Source organism: Carassius carassius, chromosome 30 (assembly GCF_963082965.1).
Source record: "Carassius carassius chromosome 30, fCarCar2.1, whole genome shotgun sequence".
NCBI classification, from domain to species: Eukaryota; Metazoa; Chordata; class Actinopteri; order Cypriniformes; family Cyprinidae; genus Carassius; species Carassius carassius.
The window spans coordinates 5386942-5401145 of record NC_081784.1 but is presented as its reverse complement, the minus strand read 5'-3'; the positions used below and the strand labels follow the sequence as shown (position 1 = coordinate 5401145).

The window sequence follows — 14204 nt, the reverse complement described above, 5'->3', positions numbered from 1 at the left end:
TTGTTGGTTTAATTTCAGCATAAAACCTACTAAATGTATTTATTTACCAAAAGGCAGTTTATGCTTAAAATATAAAAAAATATTATATAATTAATATAATTATATCATTTGACATTATAATATAAAATTATTTATACAGTAACATGCTTTATTCTTATATATCTTTTACAATTTTACTTGCAAACCAAGACTTTTTCTTTTCTTCTTTAGATTTGATTTGATATGTATCTGATGTATAGCACAGCATGTGGGCACTTCATACAACAAATTCTCAGTATTATGGGACAGCTTACAAATCGGCTAAAATTGCCACAGCTAACATTTGTCCAACGTCTCCCACTGCGCTCCTTTCAAAGACGCTCAAAGTGCTGAGCTAGCAGCCGTAGGTTACTCCGTTGTTCCTCGGCTTGCATTTCCATGAGCTTTTCCCCCAGAGAATAGTGGCAGTAAATGTGGATCAAAGCCCAGCAGTTCCTCAGCTTGACCAGGAGAGGAGAGCTTTGCATATGTAAACATTACACTGGAGAACAGCTCCAGGCCAGCGAGATCTCCAGATTGGTTTGTTCTGTATCCAGGTGGAGTTCTTGCATTGGCCCTAGCCAAGCTGACTACTCGATTGTGCTGTTATTAGACACTTGCTGGGTTTGACCTTAAGGAGTGTTTGGCTGCTGATTCTTGGAGATCTTTCAGCGGCTTGGCGTATCTTATATAGTCAAGAAATGCATTTTTAGGACAGGCAGACAGATATGGTGGACTTTTGTTTTGGATTAGCATTAGATTACAGTAAAAATTAAGGTTGGGAATCGGTAGAAATTCTCTGGTTCCGGTTCCGTTTCCACCTAATGGTTCCGGTTCTGATTCCAGTTCCATTTAAATCATTAAACAACTATTAAAAAAATAGTGGTAAGGAAAAATGCACAGTACTCAACTACTCAATGCTCAACACTGTTTATTACTTATTGTAAACTTAATTTAAAGGTTGGCAATGTCAAAATTCAACATATATTACAGTATACAAATTTTCCGGGTCTATTTAAATTAACTATTATTATGTTTTTTTATTATTTTACCTTCACTGAATGTAGTGTTGCTGGAAGGTAGTAAGTAATGTTGAGTAATGCTAGTCTATCAATCAGCATGTGTTTCAAAATTGATGTTTTTTACACTTTCAATAACGTTTTGCTTACCAACAGGAATAAGCTGGTTGGCCAAATAGTCCCCCGAGGGTTAAGACACTTGTTCATTTCTCTAAATTAATGAAATATAAACTTTTATACTTATAACCATGTATACACACACTCCATAAAGCCCCTATTTTACGAATAATAATGCAGTCAGTAGATGGTGTGGTGCAATAAGTGGTTTCCACATTTTTAACCTGCATTTAAAATGCATCACTTTGTTTATCACTTTGTTTATCACTCTTGAAATGACCTGTACACTAAATAATCTAACCCTCACACTTACATAACAATAGCATTCTATTGTTTTAGTGCTTCAAGTTGAAGTATACATACTGAAGTCAGTATGTATATTAATTAGGGGTGCACCGAAATTTCGGCCGCCGAAAATTTTTGGCCGAAATGGCATTATCGGTTTCGGGCCGAAATAAAAAAAACGTCTCGGGTTACTTGACTGTAACCCTGTTCCCTGAAAAAGCGGGAACGAGATGCTGCGCTCAATAGCGCTAATGAGAACATTCTTTGTTCGACCGGTTGTGAAGCACGTGTGTCAAACACGCCAAGAATTGGCTTACATAACCTCGGCAGGTGACGTCACTGATAACGTGCACCTGCAGGTTATAAATAGACGTGAAACGGAAACATCCTCAGGTTACCCCTTTGTCTGAAGAGACGTCCTGACACGTCGACAGTGTGGCATTGAGGCGCAGCATCTCGTTCCCGCTTTTTCAGGGAACAGGGTTACAGTCAAGTAACCCGAGACGTTCCCTTTCAAAAGCTACTCTCGATGCTGCGCTCAATAGCGCTAATGGGAACGAGAATACCAACGCCGCCACACTGTAAGTGTCTGGACCCCCAAGGCTGTGTAGTATGTGTGCACAAACATCGAAGAGGTCTCAGACATGACTCTGGGATGTGGACTCAAGGGCATGGGAGCCCGGAGTAGCATCGACATCCAAACTATAGAATCTGACAAATGTCTGCGGAAAGGACCAACCTGCCGCATCACACACTTGCTGCAAGGGCGCACCTCTTGCTCAAGCCATTGAAGATGCAACCCAACTGGTTGAATGGGCACTAACTCCTAGAGGCGAAGTTTGACCACGCGCCTCGTAGGCTAGGGCAATAGCAACCCTCACCCAATGTGAAACTGTTTGCCTGGTGGCAGCCGCACCCCTGACTGCGGCCCCCACGGCATATGAAAAGCTGCTCTGACTTACGCCACTGGCTAGTGCGGTGGAAGTAAATCTGAAGAGCACATACTGGACACAGTAAGTGAAGTCTCTTCTGCTCCGGTGTTGTAAATGGCGGAGGTCAGAAGACTTTGGAAATTAGTAGGATGGACATCCAAACTATAGAACCTGACAAATGTGTGCGGAGAGGACCAACCTGCCGCATCACACACTTGAGCAGGAACATCCCTCACCCAATGTGAAACTGTTTGCCTGGAGGCAGCCCCCCCCCCCCCCCCCGGTTGCGGCCCCCATGGCATATGAAACGTTGCTCTGACTTATGCCACTGGCTAGTGCGGTGGACGTAAGTCTGAAGAGCACGTACTGGACACAGTAAGTGAAGTCTTTGCTGCTCCGGTGTCGTGAATGGCGGAGGACAGAAAGCTTCGAGAATGACCGGATGTATGGTCGAGAAAGGAACTTTTGGAAGATAGTTAGGGTGAGGATGCAAAATAGCTTTGACTCACCTAGGGGCAAAATCGGAACAGGATGGCAGGACTGACAAAGCCTGTAAATCCCGAATTCTCCTTAGAGATGTAACGCCCATAAGAAAAACAATCTTTAGAGTCAGAAGCCTGGCAGGCGCTGATTCTAATGGTTAGAATGGGGGGCCAGCCAACCCTTCGAGCACTATGGCTAAATCCCATGAAGGGACCGTAGCTCTAGTGGGTGGCCTCAACCGCTTAGCCCCACGAATGAAGCGGGCGACTAGAGGGTGCTTTCCAACAGAAACCCCATCAATCAGAATGTGGCAAGCCGAAATAGCGGCCACATAGGTTCTGAGAGTACTAGAGCCTGTGCCTGAGGACAATTTCTCTTGCAGAAATTCCAGTACTGAAACAATTTGGCAGTGAGCTGGGTCTGCATGGTGTGTCATGCACCAGCCCTCAAAAACACTCCATATGAGGGCATAAGTTCTTTTAGTGGAGGGAGTCCTAGCACTTAGAATAGTCTCTATTACTGTGGCTGGAAGGCCAGCATCTGTGGTTGGTCCCCTCAGGGGCCAGACGTGAAGGTTCCAGAGCTCAGGCCGGGGATGAAATACTGTCCCCTGTGCCTGAGAGAGAAGATCTCTCCTGACTGGAATCGCCCAAGGCGAGCCATCGAGGAGGGATATTAGATCTGGGAACCAAACTCCGGTCGGCCAACGGGACGCTATCAGTAAGAGGCGAGACCCCTGACGACGGACCTTGGCCAGGACTCCCGGGAGCAGAGCAATCGGAGAAAAGGCGTAAAGACGCAGTCTTGGCCACGCATGGGCCATAGCGTCCAGACCCAGGGGAGCTGGATGAGTCAAATAGATGTAGAGGGGACATTGTGCCATCTCCTGTGAAGCACAGAGGTCCACTTCTGCTACTTGAATCTTTCCCAGATTTGACTACTTAGGGGTGGAGTTTCCATTTCCCGTGTTTCACAGCTTGTCTGGACAGCAAGTCTACTCCGACATTCATATGCCCAGGAATGTAAATCGCCCTGAGGGACAGGAACTTGTCCTGTGCCCAAAGCAGAACCTGGTGCGCTAACTCATTCGAGCGGCGCGACTGCAGTCTGCTCTGGCGATTTATTTAAGAGTCTACAGATGTGTTGTCCACCCGCACTAGGACATGGTAGCCTCTCAACTGCTGGAGGAAGTATTTCAGGGCCAGAAATACAGTCTTCATTTCGAGGCAATTGATGTGCCAATTCGAGAAGATGACCTCTCCAGATCCCTTGGGCTGGACAGCCAACTAAGGCCGCTCCCCAGCCCATGAGGGAAGCGTCTGTCATTAGCATCTTGCGATGACAACACGGACCTAGAGTGGGACCCAAAGTCAGAGACCGGGGTCTGAACCACATAGATAGGGTACGAAGCCCCTGGCGCGTAACCCTTAATTGCCACTGGGGATTGGCCCTTGGATGAAATCCCCTGGCTCTGAGCCACAACTGAAACGGTCTCATGTGCAGGAGGCCCAAAGGTATTACCGTGGATGCAGCTGCCATGAGACCTAAAACCTTCTGAAAGTGATGAACAGTGACTTTCTGGCCTAGCTTGATGTTCTTTAGGGTGTTTAGAATGGATTTGATGCATGCAGGAGACAGCTGTGCCTGCATTATGATCAAATCCCATACCACACCCAAATACGTTGTCCTCTGAGCCGGAGAGAGAACGCTTTTCTTGCCGTTGAGTCTCAACCCCAGAGATTCGAGATGAGCTAGGACGACATGCTGATGTCGAAGCGCAAGCCCTTGAGACTGGGTCAGATTCAGCCAGTCGTTTATATACATTTTAAATGTGGATGCCCTGGAGTAGTAGAGGAGCCAGAGCTGCATCCATGAATTTCGTATAAGTGCGGGATAACAAAGCTAGGCCGAATGGAAGAACCTGAGACTGGTAAGCTTTGCCCCCGAAAGCGAACCTCAGGAACCTCCTAAGTTGTGGCAATATTTCAAAATGAAAATACACGTCCATAGATCTGTGATTGGAAGCAGCCCCCCGTCTTTCTTGGGAATCAAGAAATACAGACTGTAGTAGCCTGACTCTCTGTCTGGCAGGGGAACACATTCTATGGCCCCTTTGACCAGCAGAGTCTGTGATTCCTGTGTCAACAGATATGCAAGTGCCGGTTTCACAGAGGTGGAGACCATGCTGTTGAAACGCAGAAGACGATGTGCAAACTGAATCCCGTAGCCTTCACTCCAGTTCGTTTGACTCATGGGGAGATATTTGGCAGTAGCTTCCACGCTGCCAGCCTCTCCAAAAAGAGCACTTAATTGTGACACTTTGTTTGTTGTGTGTGGGGGGGGGGGGGGGGGGGGGGGTTAAGATATCTGGTGTCCTGAAACGTGGCAGGAAGCAACAGAGCATGTATCACTTTACTGGAGGCCACTGCCCCCCGAAACACCGGTGGTGGCGGAGGTTGTTCAGTGATCCCCTAAGGGTGCCATGGAGGAGCCTTATACTTCTGATAGAATTTTCCAGGGCCCTCCCTGAGGGGACACACCCTTTGTCCTGGGCACAGCTTAAGGCCCTTGCTTTGGTCGTAATGACTGTACTTTAGTCCAGCTCCATCTGCGGCTGCCAAGTGCTACAAGCTGCTCCCCAGTCTTATGAGGGGGCGCACAACTCGCCACACTCTCTGTGAACCTCCTACCCCAGAGGAGCTGGATCGAGTCGGGACTGTTTATTTATTTATTTCTTGACAGCCCCGACACTTGAGCACAGTGAGTGAGAAACATATTAAAGGTCTCCTCCTGGCACTCAGACTTATTTCTTTATTTATTTTAATCAGCCTGATACGCCTGCAGAACCTATGGTGTGCAGGGCAGTACTAGTCTGACCCACAGCATGAAATGTGTTCCATCCAAGTGCAGATGCTGCTGCAGTACGTGGCTTGGCAGGAAACAATTGCTGTCCTTTCATATATATATATTTTTTATATATATATTTTTCATCATCATAATCATCATCATTTTCATCATCATTTATTTATATTTTTATTTAAATGATGTTGCTCCAATAGGGGAGAGATAGCAGCTAGCGTCTCTCTCACCTTTGAAATCATAATATACAAAATCTAATTTTAAGGCTTTAATCTGGTCACTGCACGAGTCACTACCTAGTAACTCCTCATGTCCTTATAATCGCGAGAGGAGCGCTAGGAGAGAGCACTCTCAATGTCCATTTCAACAGAAGCTAGAGCTACAGCAGCCTCTGCCCAATCCGAAGAAGTGCTTGGGCACGCTTCGGAGGTGGGCGCGAGAACCGTCTGATCCTCCAGATCGGAGCGCGATCTTAATGAGTGGGAAGCAGCTCGTTCCTCGTGAGAGCAAAGAGCATAGCGCGGATAGGAAGTGAACCGCGGTGCTTACAACTGCCACTCTAGAACGCAAAAGCAGCCTTTTTTTTTTTTTTAAACAATAAACATGCGATTTCTCTTCAGAGATCGGCCATGGAGAGCGAGGCACACATCTCATATGGAATCAGCAAGAATAGTTAGAACTTTCTTTCTCCCTTTTTTCTTTTTATAACTCTCAAAATACTTTCTTTTAAACTAATACTTTCATCAGCGTGACACACACACACACAATGCGGTCTCTGAAGACAAAGAAACCTGAGGATGTTTCCGTTTCACGTCTATTTATAACCTGCAGGTGCACGTTATCAGTGACGTCACCTGCCGAGGTTATGTAAGCCAATTCTTGGCGTGTTTGACACACGTGCTTCACAACCGGTCGAACAAAGAATGTTCTCATTAGCGCTATTGAGCGCAGCATCGAGAGTAGCTTTTGAAAGGGAACAGCCGAAAACCTAAACCAAAAATGAATGTCACCCGCCCCTCCCATCCGTGCGCAAGCGCTTAGGTTTCACTCACGGTCGAGCTGTTATCACACGTCTGCCTATCAAAGATTAAGCACGTCAAGGGGCTGTCACAATCAAAAAAAGCTTGTCACAAAAGCTGCACAATCGATCGGACCAACCAACACAAGTTTTGAAAACGAAAGTAGGGAATCGATTTTAACAGCCTTCTCTCGGAGCGCATCCAGCTCGCCACTATACGCTCGCAGCGAACGCGCGTCACACAGCAACTGCAGGTTCTGACACACACACACACACAGCCTATTAGTGCATAATATCAATGTAGCCTTCAGTAATGTTTTTCATTGATGTTATGGCAGTCCACATTGCTGACTTGTGCGCGTCTCAAGCGCCCTCTTTACGTTCGCCCTAATGCCTGTTTAGTTGTCGGTGGATTTGCCTATATTTGGTGTTGAAAAACGGATCAACGCCAAATATAGGCAATTTACTAAAGATTCAATGAACACTTTGCCTATGTCTCAAAAATCGAACAGGATTTTTTTTTCACAAATGTGACAGCCCTATACGAGAGGACACCAAAGTTGCAATATGTAGCATTTGTTCTGCAAAAATCTCCAAAATTGTGGATTTCTTTTGCACAATTTTTAAAAAACTATTTTATTTGATGGAACATAAAACTTGAAGAATAATTATTATTTATATTTATTGTTAAAAATATTTTATGTTTTGTTATGTAACTGTTAATAAAAGTTTGATTATTATATTGTGATTTTTCAATTCAGATCCATTAAATCCAAGCAATATATATATAAGTTTTTAAAAGAAGCCATTTTCGGCTTCAGTTTCGGTTTTTGGCCAAGTGCATCCTAAATTTTCGGTTTCGGCGCAGAATTTTCATTTCGGTGCATCACTAATATTAATGACAATATGGGACAAATATTATGTAATTTTGAGGCGGCAGGTGCTGTGCGCTGCCAGTACATGTACAGCCAGACAAAACTACGTGTACAGTTATCAAAGGTGTGAGTGCGTGTACAGATGTAGGAAACATGTGTCCAGCAGTTAAAGAGTCTGTGGAGTGCACGTCAGTTGAAACAAAGTGCTTGGTCACGTGTCACACCAGAACTGTTTTCAGAACCGAAACTTAGAAATTTCTCACGATTCCTTTTTTTTTTTTTTTTTAAATGAAACCCTAGTAAGAATTAAGTTTTAAAAACAAAAGTATTGAAAAGTATTGAAGACAAGTTCCCTTTCGAGGGAACTTCGAACTGCGTCCTCTAGGGGCCGCTATGGGGGGAACACCTCGTCGTGACCCGTGTCTGAAGCATACATTGAAAAAACACCAACTTGTTGGCCGGCGACAGCCTCCAAAGTCACTACCGGCGCGACTATAAATCAGCACCTGGAGAGCACGTCACTATCTTCTTCATCTTCACTCACTGTTTTGTTTGAAGCGTGCATCTGAAAGAACCGGTAAGGGCGATCTTTCTCTGTTTATCATGGCGACAACTAGCAAGCGTTTAGACGATGTGTACATCCGTGTCTGCGTTATTTGCGTCCATAGAGGACACAGTGTCTCGTTCCCTACTCAGGGAACTATGGTTACATACGTAACCTGAGACAGTTTTTATGAAAACTACCTTATGGGCAGTTAAGTATCTAAAAATAAATAGCATTGAATCTAGTAGTGTTGTTGTTCATTTTAACCTCTAATGTACCAAATGAGAGCGTTCCCTGTATAGTTCACAGCATTAGTTGGCGGAGATTTTTTATCTATTTTTTCTTAAGAAAGCCAAACTACTGGTATTGGCAGATAGAATTCTGAATTATGTGCTATCGCTATTGGCTGAGACATTTTTATATCTGTGCATCTCTATATTTTTATGATTTTAGTTTTAGTTGACTATAACACCCCTGGTAAGATTCAGCTTTACAATAAACTCTTCAGCTGTCCATCTGTTCCAGAATGCCTTTGAAAATGATGTGAGAGTAGCTCAGATTAGTATTGTCACAGAGCTGCACGTATTCAATCAAACACGATCAAAAGGGATATTATGGTACAGCAATAAAAAGAGAAATTGAAGAGACAGAATAAAGTGCAAGTCCAAGACAGCATGTAAGACAGTGTCATCTGATCTCTCAGTGATCAAAAACTCACCATTTTCCTTACAATAACTTCCACCACAAAACTCAGAGAGTGAGAAACATCTCAGTGTCTGACTCAGAGAATTTCAGCCCCATTTATGTCATTTAAAGAGCATTTTACCCAGTTTCCCCTCTATGTGTCTGGCTCTAATGGATTTTAAATAGGCAATGAAAGTAAGAAATTGAATAAACAAAAAACAAGACTAAAAAACATTCGCTCAGAAAAACCCACGTATTAGAAGCTCCCAGAGGAAGTTGCTCTTTCATAGCTCTGGAAAATTCAATAAAGTCTCACTTGTGTTTAATTTAAGCTCTCCTTTGAAACTTTAAAGGAGAAACATGTAAGATTACTGACAAGCAGGAGACATCAGTGTCCAGTTTTAATGTCAAGAATAAACAAAAGAGATTTAAGTTTACATTTTTATTTTTAGCTGGTGTTGCTGAATGAAAGAGGGAGGATCAGAGGATAAGGGGAAGAGGAAAAGGTGTTTGTCAGTTAAAGGGAGGCAGGAGAATCGTGACGGGAATTCAAACTTTGGCCTGTCAGAGGATCAACTGTCCACCTTTACTTTAAAAATAGACTTTTAAAAAGAATAGTTCAGCCCAAAACTTCCACTTTTTGGAGCTTTAGAGCCCCAGTCACCATCAGTTTATGGAAGTAAGCAGCTCAAACTTTCTTCTAAACATATTATTTTGGGTTCTACACTCTTCTTCATTTGCACCTATTCCGTGAAGAATATTTAACATCCATATAATGATTCCATTGCTCAAAATGTGCTTTACAGTGGAAAAAGATTATTTTAATTATAAAATGTTCTTCACGCTAAGAAAAAATGGTTCTTTTAAGAACAGTTAACTGAAAGGTTCTTTGGGGAATGAAAAATGGTTCTTCTATGACATCATTATGAAATAACACTTTTTTAAGAGTACACAGAATAAAGTCATACAGGTTTTTTTTAACAATGTGAGGTGAATAAATAAAAGAGACTTTTGAACTTTAGCATTAAAAACACTGCAGGGAAGTTGAATTTGATTGTGTTGGTCTCTTTCCAGGCCTAATAACTCTACAGCTAGTTTCCTTTCATGTATTTGTTTCAACCTGTTTTATTCTTTGTAAAAGAAATTGGGTCTCTGTTTTGTGCTGATAAGCAGACTATTGTTAAGCCTTTCAAGTGGATTAACGCTTATTGTCAGAACAATAATCGCCACGATCTCACGGTGAGCAGGGGCGTGTCCGGGTGAGTATGATTTGTTTGGCCATCCCAAAATTGTAAAATATGATTGGCCAAAGCCAGTGGCCTATGTCATGATGTGATAAATATGTAATGCTATAAAGCCATTCCCCGATTCTCTTGATCCAAATTAAGGTAGTTCACAGGGTACCATACATTTTTAAAACAAACTAATTATTTACGCACACACAGAAACACACACACACACACACACACACACACACACACACAGAGAGAGAAGCTTTAGAAAACATAAAGTATTTAAAATTTCTATGCTCTTTGTGAACCGAATTACTAAATCAATTCAGTTCATTTATTCAAATCATTAATTTTGTCCGATGTCTTTCTGCCTTCTTAAACTTTTCTGGAAGCAGAAGTGTTTTGTTTTTATTAAAATTCATATATATTTCAGTCTATACAGAGGATGTGATGTGAACCCACTGAACCGGTTTTAAACTTGGTTGGACTTTTAGATTTTGTCAACTCTAAATCTACTAAAAAAAATGGATGGGACAAAAAACATCAAATTCTTTAGGAAAATCTGCTGCCCTCTGCCAGAAAATTGTCAATGGAAAGAAGGGTTACCTTCCAACATAGCAATGACCCAAAGCACACAGCGAAACTGAGCACACAGTGGTTGAAGGAAAAAAAATGGTGAATGAGTTCAACTCCACTGAAAATCTGTGGAATGACTTGAAGACTGCAGTCCACAAATCTCACCATCAAATTTAACTGAACTGGAGCAGTTCTGCAAAGAAGAGTGGGCAAATATTGCAAAGTCTAGATGTGCAAAGTTAGTAGAGAAAGAGACAAATCCCAAAAGACTAAAGGCTGTAATTAAAGCAAAAGGTGGTTCAGTAAAATACTGACCCCAGGGGGTGATCCTTTTTCCAGCTCATTGAGTCTTCTTTTATTTTTTTATTTTAATCTTACATGTTGGTGTTATATCTTTCACTTGGATGTTACAGATGAGTACAGATGGATAAAACAAAATGTTGTCCATCTTCATTTGAGGCAGCAGAGTAACAAAATTTGATTATTTTAAAGGGGGTGATTCTTTTTTTACACACACATCTGTGTGTACATTCACGCTCTGTCAGTTTTCTTTGTTTCAGCTCCTCTGTCATCCTGGTCATGGTTATCATCTCTAACTGCTCCGTCTGCTCCGCTATGGGGGTCTTCAGACTCATCTGCTCTGATCTAGTGATCTTCAGCTCCGCCGTGGGGGTCTTCGGAGTCATCTGCTCTGATCTGGTGGTCTTCAGCTCCGCCTGTGCCTCCGGCTTCTTCCTGGTTTCCTGCTCTGCTGGTCCTGCTTCAGGTCCATGTTGCTGACCATGTTGCCTCATGGACCTGGCCCTCCGTCCCGCCCCCGGTTCCGTATCAGCTCCATCGCTCTCCTGGATCCTGTACTGTGGGGAGCATCTGGAAGCTGCTCTTTGGGGAGGGGCTCTGTAACAAACCTGGTTTGTAGTCTTCTGTCCGTTCTCCACCAGAATTTGCCAGTGCTTTACATTGACTCTTGCACCACACAGACTGTCACAAATCACCCTGGACTACAATTCCAACAATGCATCTCACTGATTACACACACATCTGAGTCCAGTCACACACTTTACAAAAGGCTCGCTCTCTTGCTCATCTCTGTCAGCTTCTTAACATTAAGAGTGCATGTGTGTGACGGAGCGGCACTCCTCACGCAGACAGGACTTACATGGTCCATGAACATACACAGCACTAGTTATACAAAACACACAGGTCTGTTATGAACAATCCTTTAAATATAGACAAATTATTATTAGGCTGGGCTGTTGTAGGTTTATTTTATGACTGCCGTATTCGCAAGTATTTTCCAAGGAAAATAAGTGCACATTTTTATCATGTGTAAAATAACCGATTAATATGGCAGATAAAAGCAGCTTGTTTTTTTTGTTTTTTTTACATTTTACACCAACAATATACTAGGCATACCACTTAAAGAAAAAAAAATTCAAACTCGATGTGCTGTTGTGTTAGGCCAGTTTCAAATTGCATATTTGGCACACTGCCTTTTTCTTTTCCTCACTTAATTTAAAGTGCTCCCACACAGCTGAGGTCTTCTGCATTTTTGTCTTCTCTTCAAGATAAATGGATTCATGACATTCATGACGTACACTCATGGACGATTCCTAAGCCGCTTTTCCACTTTCTGGCCGAATGGTTCTCTTTGCTTAACTGTTCCATTCCATGCCGATACGGGCCAGTCAGCATGGATACGGTTTCATTTTCAACTGTGATGCTGATAACGATTATAAATAATTGCAAAAGTTTCCTCAACAAACCAAAGTGGCTCAGACATTTTTTTTCTTCGTCTAACTGTGCTGAGAATTCTGGGCCGAATGCATCATACCAGGCAAACTGTAACCATACCAGATGGTTCTTAGAACTGTTCGGCCCGATATTAAAAAGCTGCTATATCAAAGAGCGAACAAGAAACATTCCATGGGGGATCCCAGGTGTTAAAAAAAAAAAGAATATTTGAATCTCAAAATTAAAAATTCAAATTCCAACCCACTGAACTAATAACTCCTCGGGTTACGAATGTAACCCTTGTTCCCCAAGAAGGGGAACAAAAACTGCGTCGAACGACACTTTGGGGGAACGAGTACCCACTATGCCACAACAAGCCCTGCCTGTCCTAGTGTGAAGCTGCGCACAGGCACACTTAGGACGAGAGCACAATGGTATCAGGTGTCGATGGAATGTCCAGGCTGTAAAATCTAATAAAAGTGTGAGGGGTGGCCCATGCTGCTGCATTGCAGACCTCCTGGATGGGGGCCCCTAAGAGGAGGGCTCTAGAGGACGCCATGCCTCTAGTAGAATGAGCCCTCACGGCCAGAGGTGAAGGCAAATTGCGCACCAGGTAGGCCATCAATCCAGTTGCTAATGGTCTGTTTGGAAGCAGGAAGCCCCTTCTTGGGCGACCTGAAACAAACAAACAACTGGTCTGACTTCCGCCATGAGGAGGACCTCTGGATATATATTTTCAGAGCTCTGACAGAGCAGAGCAGGTGAAGTCTCTCCTCATCCGCCGTCACGTGAGGTGGAGGATGAAAAGCCTGCAGAACCATAGGCCGTGCCACATTAGACGGCACCTTGGGCAAATAGCCTGGCCTAGGAAGTAGGATGGCTTTGATGTCGCCTGGAGCAAACTCCAGGCACCCATCAGATATAAAGAGCGCCTGGAGATCTCCTACCCTCCTCAGAGAAGTAATGGCCAACAAGAAAGCCACGTTAAGGGAAAGGTTCTTGGCCTCAGCCAACTCCAGCGGTTCGAAGGGGGCCTCAACCAACCCTCCGAGAACCACCGCCAGGTCCTAAGTGGGAACCCTGATACGAGCTGCAGGTCTCATCCTCCAAGCCCCACGGAGGAAACGTATGACCAATGGATGTCTCCCCAGAGGCCCATCACTCAGAGGAGCATGGAAAGCCGAAATGGCAGCCACGTACACCTTGAGAGTGGTTGGGGTAAGACCAGCTGAGAAGCGATCTTCGAGGAACTCCAGCACTGAAGCCACTGGGCAGTTAACTGGGTCCACCTCACGCTCTCCAATCACTCCATTTTAGGCCGTACAATTTCCTTGTGGAGGGAGCTCTAGAGCTGAGTATGGTCTCCACTACTCCTGCTGACAGGCCGGTCTCTCTGTACTGTGCCCCCTCAGAGGCCAGACCCACAGTTTCCATAGTTCGGGCTGAGGGTGAAGTATTGAGCCCTCTGCCTGTGTCAGCAGGTCCCTACTGATGGGAAGCTCCCATGGAGGGCCGTCCAGGAGTAATAATATTGTCTGAGAACTATACTCGGGCCCGCCAGAATGGGGCTACCAATAATAGACTGATGACATTGCGACGAACCCTCTCTAGAACTCCCGGGAGCAGAGCGATGCACCATGGCATCCAACCCCAGTGGGGCTGGATGTGTGAGGGAGAACCACAGTTGACAGTGAGTCATCTCTCGAGACGAGACTAGATCCACTTCCACTGGGCCGAACCTCTGACATATTGACTCCACCACCTCGGGATGGAGTCTCCATTCCCGGGCCTCAGCCCCTGCCTCGACAGGATGTCTGCTCCCTGATTC

General features: G+C 44.1%; 1 protein-coding gene across 1 annotated transcript in view; it reads right to left on the bottom strand.

Moving 5' to 3' along the window:
- LOC132110460 (protocadherin-15-like) overlaps window positions 1-14204 on the bottom strand; it is a 197213-nt gene that overhangs the window by 85618 nt on the left and 97391 nt on the right. The window lies entirely within an intron of this gene.